Source organism: Chiloscyllium plagiosum, chromosome 21, assembly GCF_004010195.1.
Source record: "Chiloscyllium plagiosum isolate BGI_BamShark_2017 chromosome 21, ASM401019v2, whole genome shotgun sequence".
NCBI lineage: Eukaryota > Metazoa > Chordata > Chondrichthyes > Orectolobiformes > Hemiscylliidae > Chiloscyllium > Chiloscyllium plagiosum.
In genome coordinates this window covers 20,953,308-20,971,173 of record NC_057730.1, presented here as the reverse complement: position 1 = coordinate 20,971,173, position 17,866 = coordinate 20,953,308, and the positions used below count along the sequence as shown (strand labels likewise).

Sequence of the window (17,866 nt, the reverse complement as noted above, 5' to 3'; positions counted from 1 at the left end):
TAAACTTTCATCAAGGGTTATGGGGTAAAGGCAAGAAATTAAAGTTGAAGATGATCAGATCAGTCATATCTCATCGAATGTTTGATCAAACTTGATGGACTGAATGGCCTACTTCCTATTCTATGCCTCATGGTCTTATATTGCACCACAAATCATTCATAAGCAAAGTCATTCACAACTGTTCCATTTCTTGGAACCGGTCTCACCTTGTACTTAGCACTGGGTGGAGTAGAAATGAAACACATTGTCTGTAGTCAAGGTGTTGCAATCCTTTTGCTTTACCATTAGTTAACAGTAGCAGAAAGTACCCGGAGGTGTTGCTGGCCTTTGAGCCGGGATTATGGATACTGTGCTGAAGCGATCCAGTTTACTGGAGAAAGAACATGGGTTAAATAGTAATACTCCTTGCTGTAACTGAGCATTGTCACAGGAGATCAAATATTTATCTGATACATTTAATGATCGATGACTTTTGAATTAAATCTAATATGTTTAATGGCTCATCAGTGATAGATTATGTCTGAAATATTTAAAAATCTCAAGCTACAAAACTACACAAATGGAGAATGTGAGAGAATTTGAAGGAATAAGTATAACCCACACTGTGCTGACAGGCTCAACAGCTGCAGCTGCTGGTCTGCCATCAGTGTTGATGAAACAGCACCACATAAGACTCCAATTAAGCAATTGTCTAGTTGTCTTATTACTTGATTGTGGGAACATGTTCTGCAACAAACACACTGCGCTGGCTTTTATTTTGCCTCCAGCTAAACAAAGACTGAGAAGTAATGCAATTGAAGATTGAAAAACACGGCCTGCGACAATGAACAAAAAAGGACAAGGTGGCTGTAAAATGCTGGGAAATTAAAAGACAGTTAATGAAGCACATCAGTTACTGTCAGTAATTTCCTTTAAAATGCACATTTTGTTTATTCCTCCGAGGTATGCAGCAGTCATGCTGCACTGCGACATTGAATATGACAAAGTGAGCCAAGATATTTTTTTCCCTCCTCTCCCCCACATGGTAGAACAGACATCAGCAGAGTCCTACAATAACACTTCTGTACAATCCCAGAAACTCCAGCATTACTCACTAGACCACAGAACAGCTGTTTTTTTCAAGTCGAAAAGGTTCAAATGAAAATTACAATTAAATATCATTTGTCAACTGATGCTACTATCAGCAATGCGCTTTGATTTGTCTCAACACCTAATTGATAGGGAAGGTGAGGGCAGAGATAAAAAAAGGATAGGAGAGAAATCAAAGGACTCTGTTTTATATTAGCATCCCAGAGATGCTGCAAGGATGTACATACAGAAGAACATTATGGAGAAACTGAATCCAAAAAAACATGTTTGCCTGCCAACTCCCTGCCATTCATTCGTGTAAAGAGGCAGTGAGATAAAGTACTGGAGGGAGATCCTTGTAAGCTGTACTCTAACACGGGCCAATGCCTTCAGGAGAGGAAGGCAGGAAACCAGCAGGCGATTTAAAATTCCAATGGCCAGCTTTCACCTACCTAACCTTTTAAAATATTGATGGACTTGAAGTTCCAGTGGGTAACAAATACTGAAAAATGATGACACTTGACAATAGGATGAAGAAAATTATAGTCAGCACAGATTCTTCTTCTCATCTGATATTCATACACCCCAAACATAGGGATACTGGCCAACTGCAACAGTGGGAACCTTGAATGATTTGCCCTTTTTTAACTGTGGCTCTAAGTGCATGCACACATATTTCTGTGGTTATTTCTAGTGCAAGGAAAGCTAACCTCATTTGTTGTTTGTACAGTGCATCAGACAGAATTTAGAGTCGATGAAATGTGGAGCTGGAAAAGCACAGCAGGTCAAGCAGCATCAGATAAGCAGGAGAGTCAATGCAAGGTTTGTGAAGGTTTGTAGCTCAGGTTGAGGTTTAGGGTGTAGGTTTGCTCGCTGAGCTGTAGGTTTGATATCCAGACGTTTCATTACCTGGCTAGGTAACATCATCAGTGGCGACCTCCAAGTGAAGCGAAGCTGTTGTCTCCTGCTTTCTATTTATATGTTTGTCCTGGATGGGGTTCCTGGGGTTTGTGGTGATGTCATTTCCTGTTCGTTTTCTGAGGGGTTGGTAGATGGCATCTAGATCTATGTGTTTATTTATGGCATTGTGGTTGGAGCGCCAGACCTCTAGGAATTCTCTGGCATGTCTTTGCTTAGCCTGTCCCAGGATAGATGTGTTGTCCCAGTCGAAATGGTGGTTTTTCCCCTCCGTGTGTAGGGCTACGAAGGAGAGAGGGTCATGTCTTTTTGTGGTTAGCTGGTGTTCATGTATCCTGGTGGCTAACTTTCTTCCTGTTTGTCCTACGTAGTGTTTGTGGCAGTCCTTGCATGGAATTTTGTAGATGCCGTTGGTTTTGTCCATGGGTTTTACTGGGTCTTTTAAGTTTGTTAGAGATATAAATAGAAAGCAGGAGACAACAGCTTCGCTTCACTTGGAGGTCGCCACTGATGATGTTACCTAGCCAGGTAATGAAACGTCTGGATATCAAACCTACAGCTCAGCGAGCAAACCTACACCCTAGGAGAGTCAATGTTTCAAGTAGGACCCTTCATCAAGACTACCTTGATTAAATACAGAGCTGCTTGTGCAGGATTCACATTATCTCCGGCTCAGAGTCCAACAGGTCAAGAACTGGTGTCTGTAGGGTAGCATGCACTTATTCAAAGCAACAGAAGGCCATTCAGCTGCTCAAGCCTGTTCTGCCATTCAATTACATTATTTCTGATCTGTAACAAAACTGCCATCTGCCTATAACCCACAGAAATAAAGAAAACAGGAAAAAAAGAGTGGGCTCTTTGGTCCTTTGATCCTGTTCCACCATTCAATAGGATCATTGCTGACTACCCAATTCAGTACTCCATTCCCACTTTCTTTTCATAGCCTTTGATCCCTTTGGCCTTAAGAACTATATCTAACTACTCTGTGAAAGTATTCAATGTTTTGGTCTCAATTGTTTTCTGTGGTATAGAGTTGCACTGTCTGCATGAAGAAATCTCTCATTTCAGTCCTAAATGGTCTACCCCATAATCTTAAATGATGACCCCTGGATCTGTACTGCCTGGCCTTTGGGAACATCCTAGATTTGCCATATTTAGTCATATTTGAAATTTACATGTTCCTATAGAATCCCCACCTCATTTTTCCAAACTCCAGTGAATGTAATCCTATTTGATCCAGTCAGATTTGAGTCCTTCATCCCAGGGAACCCTTCTTTGCACTGCCTCCATTGCCTGAACAGCCTTCCTCATAAGGGGGCTAAAACTGCATATAATACATTGTGTTCTCACCAAAGTCCTGCATAATTGCAGGAAGACCTTCCTGCTCCTGTACTCAAATCCTCTCACTATGAAGGCCAACATACCCATTTGTTTTCTTCACTGCCTGTTATGCCTGCATGCTTACCGTCGGTGACTGGCATACAAACACACTCAGGATTCATTGCAGCTCCCCCTTTCCCAATCTATCGCCAATGATAATCTGCCTACCTGTTTTTGCTACCAAAGTAGATAACCTCACACTTATCCACATTGTACTTTGTCTGCCATGCTGCTTCCCCACTCACTCAACATGTCCGAACCATTCTGTCGCATCTCCACATCGTCTTCACAACTCACCTTCACCATCCAATTGTGTTACCTGCAAGTTTGGAAATATTACAAAGTTTCTTCTAAATCATGAATATATATTGTGTATAGCTAGGATCCAAACACTGATCCCTGCAATATCCCACTAATTAAGCCTACGACTCAGGGAAAAAAAGTCATGTCTATTCCCACTCTTTGCTTTCTGTCTGCCAACCAGTTCTCTACCCATATCAATACATGACCACAAATTCCACTTGAATTTTACATGCTCATCTCTAAAGTGGGGCCTTATCAAAAGACTTCTGAAAGTCCAAATAAAGATCCCTCAATGCAGGCTGATTCAGAAGGTGAAGTCACATGGGATCTACAGTGAGCTGGTAAGATGGATACAGAAGTGGCTTAGTCATAGACAACAAAGAGTAGCAGTGGACAGGTGTTTTTCTGGCTGGAGTTTTGTGACCAGCGGTGTTCCGCAGGGAGCAGTGCTAGGACCCATGTATAAATATATATAAAGGATTTGGAAGAGAATGCAAGTGGCCTGATTAGTAAGTTTGCAGATGACATAAAAGTTGGGGGAGCTGCAGATAGCAAGATGGATTGCCAAAGAATGCAGCAGGATATCGGCAGGCTGGAGACTTTGGCAGATAGAATTTAATCTAGGCAATGCGAGATGGTGCATTTTGGAAGGTTTAATGCAACAGAGAAGTATACAAGAAATGGCAGAACTCTTCCATGCAATAACAGAGAGATTAAGGCATACAGATCCACAGTTCATTGGAAGTGACAAGGTAAGTGGATAAACTGGTCAAGAAGGCAAAGGGCATCGGTGAGGGCATAGATGTGTTTAAAGTGGTAAGCCATGTTGCAGCTGTATGAAACTGTAATAAGGCCAAATTTGGAATACTGCGTAATCGCCGCACAACCAGAAGGATCTGGAAGCTTTGGAAAGGGTACAGAAACAGTTTACCAGGAAGTTGCCTGGTTTGCAGAGTATTAACTATTAGGAGAGATTGGATAAACTGTTTGCTTTCACTTGAATATTGGAGACTGAGGGGCAACCTTATTGAGGTTTAAAAATTTATGAGCGGTATGGATAGAATGGAGGGTCACAGGCTTTGTCACCAGGATAGAAATGTCAATTACTAGGGTACAAGGTAAAAAGGGGAATGTTTAAAGGGAGATATGAGAGCCAGGTTTTGTCACAGAGGGTGCTAAATGCCTGGAATACACAGCTGGAAGAGGTGGTAAAAGCTGATAAAATAGCAACTTTTAAGAGGCTTCTTGACACATATAAGATTAGGCAGGAAATAGAGGGATATCAACTGCATAGAGACAAAAGGCTTTTAGTGTAGAGAGGCGTCATGTGTCAGCACAGGCTTGGTGAGCTGAAGGGTCTGTTTCTGTGCTTTATTGATCTTTCTTCTTTGCTCTAAACCACATCCACTGCCTCCCTATTTATCAACTCTTCTCGTTATATCCTTGAAAAACTCCAGTAGAGTTATCAAGCATGATTTCTCTTTTGTAAATCCATGCTGTCTCTGTCTGAACCTGTCACTGTTTTCCAAGTACTGTGTTATTTGTTTGTTCATTTTATGGGATGTGTTTGTCCCTGGCTGGGCAGCATTTATGGCCCATCTCAATGAATTTTCTTTTAATAATGGATGCTAGCTTTTTCCCATTACCAATGTTAGACTAATATTTAATTTTCTCTCTACCTCCTTTTTTGAATAGTCTGGCTACATTAGCAACCCTCCAAACACAAGGAACTGCTCCAGAGTCCATAGAACCAATACATCCACTATCTCTATGGCCTTTCCTTAAATACTCTGGTCTATAGATTATCAGGCCCTACGATTGATCAGGCTTTAATCCCGACAATTTCCCCAACATTATTTCCCTACAGATACTGATTTCCTTACGTTCTTCCCTCTCACTGGACACGGCATTCTCCAATGTTTTTGGGACTTTAGTCCTTGCTCCTTTTCTGAAGACAGAACCAAAGTATGTATTTAATTGGTTTGCTATTTCTCTGTTCCCCATTATAACTTTTCCTATTTCTATCAGTAAAGAATCTACATTTGTTTTTACTTTTCTTTTTCTTTTCACGTGACAATAGAAGTTTTTACAATCAGTTTGTGTTTTCCTTGCAAGCTTATTATCATACTCTAATTTCCCTCTTTTAATCATTCTTTTGTCCTCCTTTGCCGAAACCTAAATTGCTCTCAATCCTCAGAATTGCTGCAGTTCGGCCAATTTCCAAGTCCATTCTTTGGATCTAATACAAGTCCTCATCTTCCTTTTTAACCATCGTCAGACCACCTTTCCCATTGATCTTTTGTGCCAGATGGGAGTGAACAATTGTTCCACTTAATGTCTTCTTTAAATGTTTGGTTTGCCTATCCACTGTCATCCTTTTAACTAACATTCCCCAAATGATCATAGCCAACTCACACCTCATACCAACGCAACTTCCTTTATTTAGATTCAGGCCACAAGTCTCAGAATGAACTATGTCACTCTCTATCTTAATGAAAGATTCTACTATAATATGGCGACTATTCACCCAGGGCCTTGCACAGCTAGACTGCCAAATATTTCTTTCTCATTACACAACATCCAATCTAGGATGGCCTGTTCTCGAGTTGCTTCCTTAACATATTGATCCAGAAAGCTCTCATAGACATTGTAGGAATTTTTCCTCTATAACACTGCTACAGATTCGAGTTGTCCAATCTATATGCTGTTACACAATATTATAGCTGTGCCCTGATTGCTTACTGATTGCCCTGTGCCCTGATATTCCAGGAGAGATGCCACTGGTCAAACAACTTAGTCTTAAACAAAACAGCATTTATTTACAAGATTACCATATGAAAATCAAACAAAAGAGAACAGAATACCGAATAACTTAAAGTCAGATAGCATCCGAGGAGCAGGAGATTCACATTTAGGGCAAAAGCCGTACATCAGGAATAACAGCTTCTTTCCTGATGAAGGGCTTCTGCCCAAAATGTCGATTCTCCTGCTCTTTGGATGCTGCCTGACCTGTTGTGCTTTCCCAGCACCACACTCTCAACTCTAATCTGCAGCATCTGCTGTGCTCACTTTCACCTACCGAATACCTTAACCAATCTGAAACCCAACAGATCATCCCAACTTAATGATGCTGTTCGAATACTTGCAAAAATCCCCATAAACACCCCTTGGCACAAAAGGTAAAATCAAAGCCAGGTTCTTACAGGAGGAGATGTCACAGAGAGTACCAGCATGGACCTGCTTCTTTGAGTCCAGCAGCTTCAAAACACTCGGCTAAAACCAAACCAAACCAGAGAAAAGCTGAGCTGGAAGAACTGGCCACTCCCCTTTCACTGTACAAGTGTTTTTTTTAACTTAAAAGCCTTTTGACTGAGGCAGTATCTGTTAGCTATAATCAAATTGGCCCTAAAACCCTTCACCTTAGACTTTTCAGAGTCTGTGTCTTTTATGATCTTTCTGAAAAATAAACCCAAGGACAACATAGCAGCGTTACACATATTCTTTTCCACCTCTAGATGTTTCTGATCTCTAATATCCTTCCTCATCATTGTGTTCATGCTCACTTTCAGCAGCAATGCTATCTCGCCTCCTCTCCTTTTTGTCTGCCCTTCCTAAAACTGATTACGCCTGGATATTCAGTTCCCATCCCTGATCACCCTACAGCCATATCTCTGTAATCCCAACTATCTCATACCCATTTATATCTAATTGCGTAACTAATTCATCCACTTTATTGCAAACACTCTACGCATTGAAACACACGGCCTGTGGGCTTGTTTTTTTTAATATTCTTGGTCATGTTCACATTATCTTCACTGTAGCCCTGTTTGATCTTTATACAACCTGCCGATCAATGATCTTACATATTTTAACTTGGTGTATAAGATGATCCCCCTGTACATCTATACTGATAGCATAATGTTCTCTTCTGCACCTGAAGGCTAGAATCTCAATGTTCTTTTAAGTTTTTTCCACATGACCACTCGGTTTTAGGCTGCAAATTACTGGAACAGGAGGGTCTAGAGGTAATGAAAGCATGGATATAGGTTTGAGTAAACAAGTTGAGGCAAGTACATACTTACAGGCCGAGACTACATACTTGCAGATAATACTCACTCAACCACTTAGGGGCTCAAGTACACAGAGTCCATACACGTATATACGCAAACAGGCACACAGGGTAAGAAAATAATCTCGCTCACAGGTCTACACACATACATTCACCCTCTCCCACTCACATGTTGAAATGAAGGGGCCTTCCTTTTGCTTTGTGGCAGTGAGTCAAGACAGTAATACACCAGTCTCTTAATTATTCTTCTCAACTGCAGGCTGCATTGTAATGTTAAAAGAACCATTATGTAACGATATGTTTGATACCAGCATGGACTGATTAAGTGATACAATACAGTCGTTTGTATTCAACACTAACTTGTATATTTATAGCCAAAATCTACTGTGAACACTGGGGAGGCAATGGCCTCGTGGTATTATTGCGAGACTATTAATCCAGAAACTCAGCTAATGTTCTGAGGACCCAGGATTAAATCCTGCCACAGCAGATAGAGTCAACCAGTCCACACTGACCATGTCCCCAAAGTAACTAGTCACACTTGCCTATGTTTCGCTCATATACTTCCAAATCTTTGCTGAAAACAGAAGATAGAGCTCTGATGGAAGAGTCACCTAGACTCAAAATGTTAGTCTGTTTTCTCTCCATGGATGCTTCCTGATCCGCTGAGATTTCCAGCATTTTCAGTTTTCAGTAATAGATTCCAGCATCTGAATAATTTGCTCCTCCCTCCAAATTTTTCCTATTCATGGACTTATCCAAAGGTTTTTTTTAAACATTGTAACCGTACCTGCATCCACCACTTCCTCTGGCAGTTCATTCCACACATGAAGCACACTGTAAAAATAGTTGGTTGTCATGTTTTTTTTAAATCTTTCTCCTATCACCTTAAAAATATGCTCCAGAGTCTTGAAATCACCTACCCTTGGGAAAAAAAGACCCTTGCTACTCACCTTATCTATGTCTCTTATGATTTTATAAACTTCTACCTGTATAAAGGTCAACCCTCAACTTCCTACACACCAGCAAAAAAAGTCCTAGCCTAGTTTTGTAACTCAAACTCTCCATTCCTGGCAACATCCTGGTAGAACCCTCTCCAATTTAATAATATCCTTGCTACAGCAAGGGAACCAGAACTGCACATAGTACTCTAGAAGAGGCTTCACCAACACCCTGTATAACCTTAACATGAGGTCCCAACTCTTATATTCAAAGATCTGAACAATGAAGGCAAGTGTGCTAACTGCCTTCTTAACTACCCTGTCTATCTATGTTGCAAATTTCAAAGAATTACGTGCAGAACCCCTGGTCTCTCTATTCTACAAGACTACCCAGGACCCTACCATTCATTGTATAAGTCCTGCCCTTGGTTGTTCTAAAAAAGTGTAACAGAGTCACAGTCATTGAACTGTACAGCATGGAAACAGGCCCTTCAATCCAACTTGTCCACGTCGACCAGATATCTTAAAGTAATCTAGTCCCATTTGCTGGCACTTGGCCCATATCCCTCTAAACCCTTTCCAATTCATGTACCCATCCAGATGCCTTTTATATGTTGTAATTGTACTAGCCTCCCCCACTTCCTCTGGAAACTCATTCCATACATACACCACCCTCTGTGTGAAAAAGTTGCCCCTTAAGTCCCTTTTAAATCTTACCCCTCTCCCCTGAAACGTATGCCCTGTAGTTTTGGACTCCCCCACCCCAGGGAAAGGACCTTGTTTATTTACCCTATCCATGCCCCTAAGGTCACCCCTCAGCCTCCGATGCTCCAGGGAAAATAGCCCCAGCTTATTCAGTGTCTCCTTATAGCTCAAACCCTCTAACTTTGGCAATATCCTTGTAATTCTTTTTTGCACTCTTTCAAGTTCCACAACATCTTTCCTATAATAGGAAGACCAGAATTCATTGCAGTATTCCACAAGTCACTTAACCAATGTCCTGTACAGCTGTAACATGATCTCCCAACTCCTATAGTCAATGCACTGACCAGGAGAGGCAAGCATTCAAAACACCTTATTCACTATCCCGTCTACCTGTGATTTCACTTTCAAGGAACTACGAACCTGCACTCCAAAGTGTCTTTGTTCAGCCAGACTCCCAGGACCTTACCATTAATTCTTACCCAGATTTGCCTTTCCAAGATGCAGCACCTCACAATTATCTAAATTAAACTGCACCTGCCAATTCTCAGCCCACTGACCCAATTGATCAAGATTGCTATGTAATCCTACGTAACTTTCTTCATTATCCACTATACTACCAATTTTGGTGTCTTCCAAAAACTTACTAACCATGCCTCCAATATTTTTATCCGAATCATTTATATAAATGAATAATAAAAGTGGACCCACTACTGATCCCTGTGGAACACCACTGGTCACAAGTCTCCAGTCCAAAAAAACAGCCCTCACCACCACCCTCTGACTTCTTCATCAAGTCTATTTTATGTAAATTGGCAAGCTCACCATGAATCCCATGTGATCAAATTTGGAATTAAGAATCTATTTAAATTTAAAGTCGGAAAACCAGTCTGAATCTGCCATCTTCTTGGCCAACATGGACTTCTGATCCATAGCAATGAGGTTGGCTCTCGATTGCCTTCGGAAATGACGTAGCAACCACTCAGAGATGCATCGATCACTACAAAGCCTCAACAAGGAAATGATGGACCAGCTGGCATCAATCTAGGCACCAGAAAACAAAGCAATAGAAACAGACTGTCAACTCTGCAAAGTTCCCCTCAATGACATCTGGGGATAGTGCCAAAATTGGGAGATCTGTATCAGATAAGTCCAGCAACAGCCTGATCTTGTATGTAAAATATGACTCCGTGAGAATGGCTATGTCCCATCACCATCACCATCCCTGGATATGTCCTGTCTCATCGGCAAGACAGACTCAGCAGAGGTGGTGGCGGTGGTATACAGTTGGGAGTTACCTGAGAGTCCTCAACACTCACACGGGACCCCACGAAGTCTCGCAGTTTCAGGTTAAACATGGGCAGTGAAACCTTCTTTGGTTACAATGTACAACCCTCCACTGATGAGTGTCCTTCATGGAAGGAAATCTGCCATCCCTACCTAGTCTGACCTTCATGTGACCCCAGACCCACAGCAATGTGGTTCATTCTCAATTACCCTCTGAAATAGTCTAACAAGCCACTCAACTGCATCCATCGCTGCAAAGTCTCAAAGAAGTGAAATAGGTTATATATGGGTAAGGTAATCTCTTGCTGGTTACAAGGTATCATCGTCCCTTGGCTGATGCATCAGTACTTCTCACTTGGACAACACCTGGAAAAAGCACTCAGAGTGACAAGTGCGCAAAATGTACTTAAAATTATTTCAGTGTCCACCACCAAGAGTGGCTCGATAGCAGGACTATTGATCAGAACTATTACAGTTCCTGGAGGACATAGCTGCTAGACTAGGTCTGTGGCAGATGGTGAGGGAACTAGCAAGTGGAAATAACATACTTGACCTCATCCTGCTGGCTGCAGATGCATCTGTCCATGACAGTATTGGCAAGAGTGACCACTGAACAGTCCTTGTGCAGATAAAGTCTCGCCTTCACATTGAGAATAAACTATATTGTGTTGCATTGCACTACCACTATGCTAAATGGAAATTATTCCAAACAGATCTAATTACTCAAGTCTGGGTATTCATGAGGTGCTGGGAGCCATCAACGGCAGCAGAATTATTCTCCAACACAAGTTGTAAACTCATGAACTGGCATATCCACTTCTCAACCATTACCATCAAACCAGGGATTCCATGGACAGTGCAGGAGGGCATGCCAGCAGCAGCAGACGTTCTTAAAAATGGAGGTGTCAACCTAGTGAAGCTACCAAACAGGACTATTTGAATGCCAAACAATATAAGCAGCAAGGGACAGATAGAGCTAAGTGAGCCCACAACCAACAGATCAGATCTAAGCTCTGCAGTCCATCCACATCCAGTCATGAAAGTTGGACAATAAACTACTCACTGGAGGAGATAGCTCCACAAATATCCCAATCCTCAATGATGGAAGAGCACAGGATTTCAGTGCGAATGATAAGGCTGAAGCATTTGCAGTAATTTTACCACAAGTGCTGAGTGGATGATCAATCTTCAACTCCTCCAGTGGTCCCCAGAATCACAGATATCAGTCTTCAGCCAATTTGATTCACTCCACTTGATATCAAGAAATGGTTAGACACTGGATATTGCAAAGGCTATGGGTCCTGACAACCTTTGGCAATAGTACTGAAGACTTGGTGTTCCAGAACGTGGCATTCCCTTAAGCCAGTTCTTCCAGTACAATTATAAAACGGGCACCTAACTGATAAAGTGAAAAGTTTCCCAGATACATCCTGTATGTAAAAATACAGGAACTAATCCAACCCAGCCAATTACCATGCCAACAGTCTACTCTAAATCATGAGTAAAAAAAGTGATGGAAAGTGTTATCAGCAGTGCTGTCAACTAGCATCTGCTCAGTGATTTCCAGTTTGGGTTCTGCCAGAGTCACTCAGCTCCTGACCTCATTACAGCCTTGGTTCAAAAATGGACAAGAGCTGAATTACAGAGGTGAGGTGAGAGTGATAACCGTTGACATCAAGGCCCCATTCGACTGAATCTAGTATCAAGAAGCCCTAACAAAACTGGAATCAAGGAGTATCAGGGCAAATACGCCACTGATTGGAGTATAGAAAGATATTGTGGTTGTTGGAGGTCAGTCACCTCAGCTCTAGGACATCTCTGCAGGAGTTCCTCAGGGTAGTGCCTGAGGCCCAACCATCTTCAGCTCTTCATCAATGTTGTTCCCTCCATCACAGGGTCAGAAGTGGGGACATTTGTTGATGATTGCAAGATGTTCAGCACCATTCAAGACTCCTCGGATACTGAAGCAGTTCACGTTCAAAATTGGTTTGGACGATATCCAGGCTTAGGCTGATAAGTGGCAAGTAACATTCACGCCACACAAATGCCAGGCTATGACCATCACCAATAAGAGACAATCTAATTACCACCCCATGACATTCAATGGTATTACCATCACTGAATCCCCCACTACAACATCCTGGGGGTTACCACTGACCAGAAATTTAATTGGACTCACTGTATAAATACAATGGCTACAAGAGAAGATCAGAGGCTCGGAATATAGTAGCAAGGAACTAATGTTCTGACTTTCCAAAGGCCTGGCCATCCTCTAAAGGGGAAAGAAAGAAGTGTGATAGAATACTCCCCACTTGCCTGGATGACTGAAGCTCCAACAACATTCAAGAAGCTTGACACAATGCAGGACAAAGCAGCCCTCTGATTAGCACCATATCTATAAACATCCACTTACTCTGTAACTGACTCCCTGTTGCAGCGGTTGTAATTTCTACAAGATGCAGCACAGAAATTCACCAAAGATCCTGAGAAAGCACTTCCAACCCACAACAACTTCTATATAGAAGGACTTGGTGTTATAGAGCTGCATGTAAAGCTGCGTATTCTATATCTAGCTACCCTTGTATCAACAGATGGATTCAGCCTCTTTCAGTCTCTTTAGGTCTGTAGAAACGAGGTAGCAAGAGGTAACGTTTGTTAGAAATATGACTGGTGCATTATATGCGCTTTTGGTAAAATCATTAAAATTAGATGCGAGTTTCTTTTATTCTAAAGCTTTCAAGCCCTGTTGTGGGATGGAGTAATCAGGGATGCAGTTCAATGCCCCAAAATCCAAAAACTCCTGAAATCAAGAATTGGAATACTCAGTGGATAAGGCAATATCCATACTGAAAAATGCTTCAGGTCAATGGCGCTTCATGACATGAGGGATCACCAACCTGAAACGGTGAGCTGGATTCCATCATAACAGAAAGCAAGGTGACTGGGGCCTATTTAATCACAGAGAGGACAGAGTTGATTTTGCAGCAAAGGAAGAATCTCTCACAATGATGTTGGAATGGAAGGGGCTGATGCAGATTCTTGACTGCAAATGGGACGAGTTCAATTTCGGAAAACTGGTCAACATCAACAAGTTGGGCTGAAGGACCTATCTAGATCCATGCTGTATTACCCTATGACAAGGGCAAGCTGATACATGGGAACACTATCACTTGCAAGTTCTCCTCAAAACCAGTCAGCATCATGACCTTGAAATACATTGCCATTCCTTTGCTGTCACTGGGCCAAAATCCCAGAATTCCCTTCCTAACAGTATTTTGGGTAAACACAGTAGGTGGACTGCAGCGGTTCAGGGCAATAGCTAACCACCACCTTCTCAAGGGCAACTAGGGAGAGGCAATAAATGCTGACCAGCCAGCAACACCCACATCCCACAAATGAACAAAACACACAGTTCTCAGTGATGTCAAGTGTTTGTTGGCTCCTGTTCGATTCTGTTGCAGAGGTGACTGTGTACCAAGAAGCCACTACAAAGCATGACAGGGTAGATTTTGTCCACATGCTCAGCGCACAAACTGCCCCATGCAAGTTGGACATCCCTCTGTGGATAGAATAATGTTCCAAAACAGTGTGTGATCAGTCAATCATCTGTAAGGAAATGAACTAGGTTTATTGTCACATGCTCACAGGAATACAGTGAAAAGTTTACAAGTTGCCACTTATGGCACCATCTTAGGTATGAAGGTACATATATATAAAATCTTGCTACAAAGAAAAATAAAGAAAACAATATTAAAAAGTTAAACATAACTCCTTTACAACAAAAAGTGGAAAAACAAAGAAACACAGCTAACAGTTCAACACCACAGTCCATAAGTGCCCAGCCTGGTGGTCCTCAACATACCCTGCTCCAAGCTCAACATCATCACTGTAACCACACTGCTGCCTCGCAGCCTGCTCCCACTCCCGCCCTCTTGCAGCCTGTTCCTGCTCCCACCATGGCCTTGGGCTGAACCTCATGAACATATTCTCTTCAAGCATTGTTCTACTGATACAACATCGCTATGTTTTGATCAGTGGGTCCAAACTGAAAAATATTTCAGTTTACAGAATGCCTTTACAGTCAATAATATTCTTTTAAAATATCACCAAAATTGTGAAGTAGAAACCAAGGTATACAATTTGCTGTTGTAGGAACCTGCTGTGCGTTGTGTAATGTGTAAATGATCAGACAATTGGTTTCTTTTTCAAGAAAATTATGTTGGTCAAGTGATAAATATTGACGAAGACACAGTGAGAATATTCTTACTCTTCCTTGAAAAGTGTTGTAAAATATTTCACTTCCACCTGACAGGGCTGACAGGTTTGCAGTTTCATGTCTTACCTGAAAGACATACCATTGATAAGGTTCTCCCTCAGTGCAGCAGGAGCACTGACACCCAAAGTTATATGCTAGTCGCTGGATTAGGTTTTGCACCCATAATTATCTGAAACAGAGGTCATGCTGTGATAGGCTGCTCAGCTGTGATATCAAATGAATATCTGTACAGGCAAATCAGCTATACTGTGCACTTCATCAGCGTGAAGTGGCTACAACAATTGACAAATTGTGGGCATTGTTTGGAAAATGTGAACTTCCCGCTGAACAAGTATAACGATTTTCCATTAGCGATCTTCTACAGCACTATTTTCTATAGTGGTTTTCCATAATGCAATTTTCTATAGTGTAAGGTTGCAGAGGAACATAACTGTCGCGTTATAGCAGAACCACCTACACTAGTTGTTGCATCAAAACTAAAGGACCATGATTTCTGATGTGTTATAGTTAATTTAGACTTTGAACAAATCTAGCAACTTAAATTATTATCATCAAACCAGGGCCAACCTTGATTCAATGAAGAGGGCAGATGGGCAAACATAACTATGAGCTTTCAACCTGTTAAAGCTATAACACAACTATTCGCAGCTAAACAGATGTTGCATGCAATGGACAGTAGTAAATGATCACATAACCAATAGATCAGGACTAAGTCGCTCAGTCTTGCTACATCCAGTTATGAACTATGGCTGACAATTACAACACCTAACAAGAGGAGAAGAATAGTAAATAATAGGTGGAGTTACAGCCCGGAGAGGGGAAAATAACATTTGGGCAGAAAAAGGAATGGGTAACGGTCAGCCGAGAAAAATCAAGGGCTGCTAAAGGGGACCACTGGTAGCTAACAATGGGATGGTTGTGCTAGCAGCCCATTTGAAGACAATGCCTAGGTTTGTGGGGCTTGCATTGAGCTTTGCTGGAGCATTACAGCAAGCCTGGGACAGGGATGTTGACCAAGGAACATAGTGGTGAGTTGAAGTGTCAAACAAGCAGACAGAATGTAGGTGTTCTACAAAGCGGTTGCCGAGTCTGTGTTTTGTCTCCTTGGTGGAGAGCAGACCACATTGCACGCAGTGAATACAGTAGACTAGATTGAGTGAATTGCAGTTAAAGTGCTGCTTCACTTGCATTCTAAGCTGATCTTTACATACTTATTTATCTGTAAACTGTGGTTCTCTCACTGGGCTCCATCTGCACCTATTGTTCACTCGTTTCACGCTCACCCACCCCATCTTCAATATATGTACACACACACACAACAGCCTTTTCCTTGCTACAATCAGTTCTGAAGAAGGGTCACTGGATGCAAAACTTTAACTATGCTTTCTCTCCACAGATGCTCCCAGACCCGTTGAGTTTTTCTAGCAATTGTTGTTTTTGTCGTCATAGATACCATTCTTTGGCCAACTTGAATTATTCCGTAGGATATTAAAAATGGTTGAAGGCAGTAAATATTGCAGAGACAATGGACTTCAACAATATTCCAGCAATAGTATTGAATAGGTGTGCTCCAGAACTTGCTGCAACCCCAGTCAATTTGTTCCAGTACAGCCACAACACCGCCCAACAACGTGTAAAACTGCCCAGATATATCCTGTCCAGCAAAGTGATAAAAGGGATCATGAACAGTGCTACAGGGCACATCTGTTTCAATTTAGTATCTCACATGAATGAAGGGCTTATGCTCAAAACATCGATTCTCCTGCTCCTTGGATGCTGCCAAACCTACTGTGCTTTTCCAGCACCACACTTTACGGACTCTGGTCTCTAGCATTTGCAGTCCTTACTTTCTCCTAATCATTTGTCATGACCATGGATCATAACCCCCGGAACACCTATGGACACATTGAACTTTTAATTCCAACCTGTTTATTTCAAAAAGAGGACTGTTCAGATGACAGTGGATGTAAATTCAGTTGCTGCCCGGAGAGGAATTCTGGAATGTCACACCTGCACAGAATCAGGGGAAGACTGAAAAAGGAAGAGACAATGAGTGGCTGACTGCCCAAACCCCCTCACAGCAGGGAGCAGACATCTCCTGCAGACATGTTTGTGTTTTACCTTTCAAAGGATGTACAAAACACAAATGTGTTATGTATGTAATGGGATGACATTGTGTTGACTAGAAGGTCACAGCTGTGAGAAAACCCACTAAACACCCGTGTAAAAGAAATATTCTTACTCGGAGTGCTGCCAAATAGCCACTGTTAAAAGGAACTCGGATAAAGCAACCTCAAAAGGTTGTAAACAACCTCAAGGCCAAGAATCTCAAAATTAACAGTCTAGCTACTAATGTCAATGCTATTGCTAAACATCCACTGTAACAGCTGCAATATTCTACTCTACACTTTTCAACACTGATTAGAGACTGATCTGCATGTCTTGGAACTTCTTACCTGTTTGTCTACATGTTGAGTTATTATTTCTTCTTGTGGTTAGTAACTAATACAGTCATTTTTTATTAACAGCCTTGTTAAGCCTGATTAAATTGGTTCATTTTAAAACACACATTCATTTAATCTGGATATCCACAGGGAAAGGTAGCCTGCTTAAATTAACCTTGCTGTGATCAGCTGAGGAAGCTGATGAATAAAGAACCATTTCAGCCCTCCTCGCCTGGATTTGGGGCATCCCATCTAGAACTGTAACAAATTGGGGAACCTTGCTTGGAGACTGATTGTAACCAAAAACAATTCAAAGTGCAAAGCACTTGGGAGTGATTTTGATTGGACAATAAAGTACTGTATAAAAGCATGTTTGTCTTCTCTTTAGCCCAAAGCCCTTCCTGACTCAGTCCTGAGAAGCAATCAACAATCTTTGCAGGACTTATACATTTAATGGTAAGGTCCTAGGGAGTGTTGC

The 17,866-nt window shown here is 41.7% G+C and overlaps 1 protein-coding gene across 7 annotated transcripts in view; it reads right to left on the bottom strand.

Moving 5' to 3' along the window:
- Window positions 1-17,866, bottom strand: part of capn15 (calpain 15) — a 305,948-nt gene that overhangs the window by 121,432 nt on the left and 166,650 nt on the right. Inside the window, exon 1 of one of the 7 annotated variants that reach the window (XM_043711455.1) lies at window positions 207-284. The exons of the other annotated variants lie outside the window; for them this stretch is intronic. The gene's annotated coding sequence lies outside the window, so the exon portion shown is untranslated. Of the gene's footprint in view, window positions 1-206; window positions 285-17,866 lie in introns of those variants that run through there. 7 annotated transcript variants of the gene reach the window in all.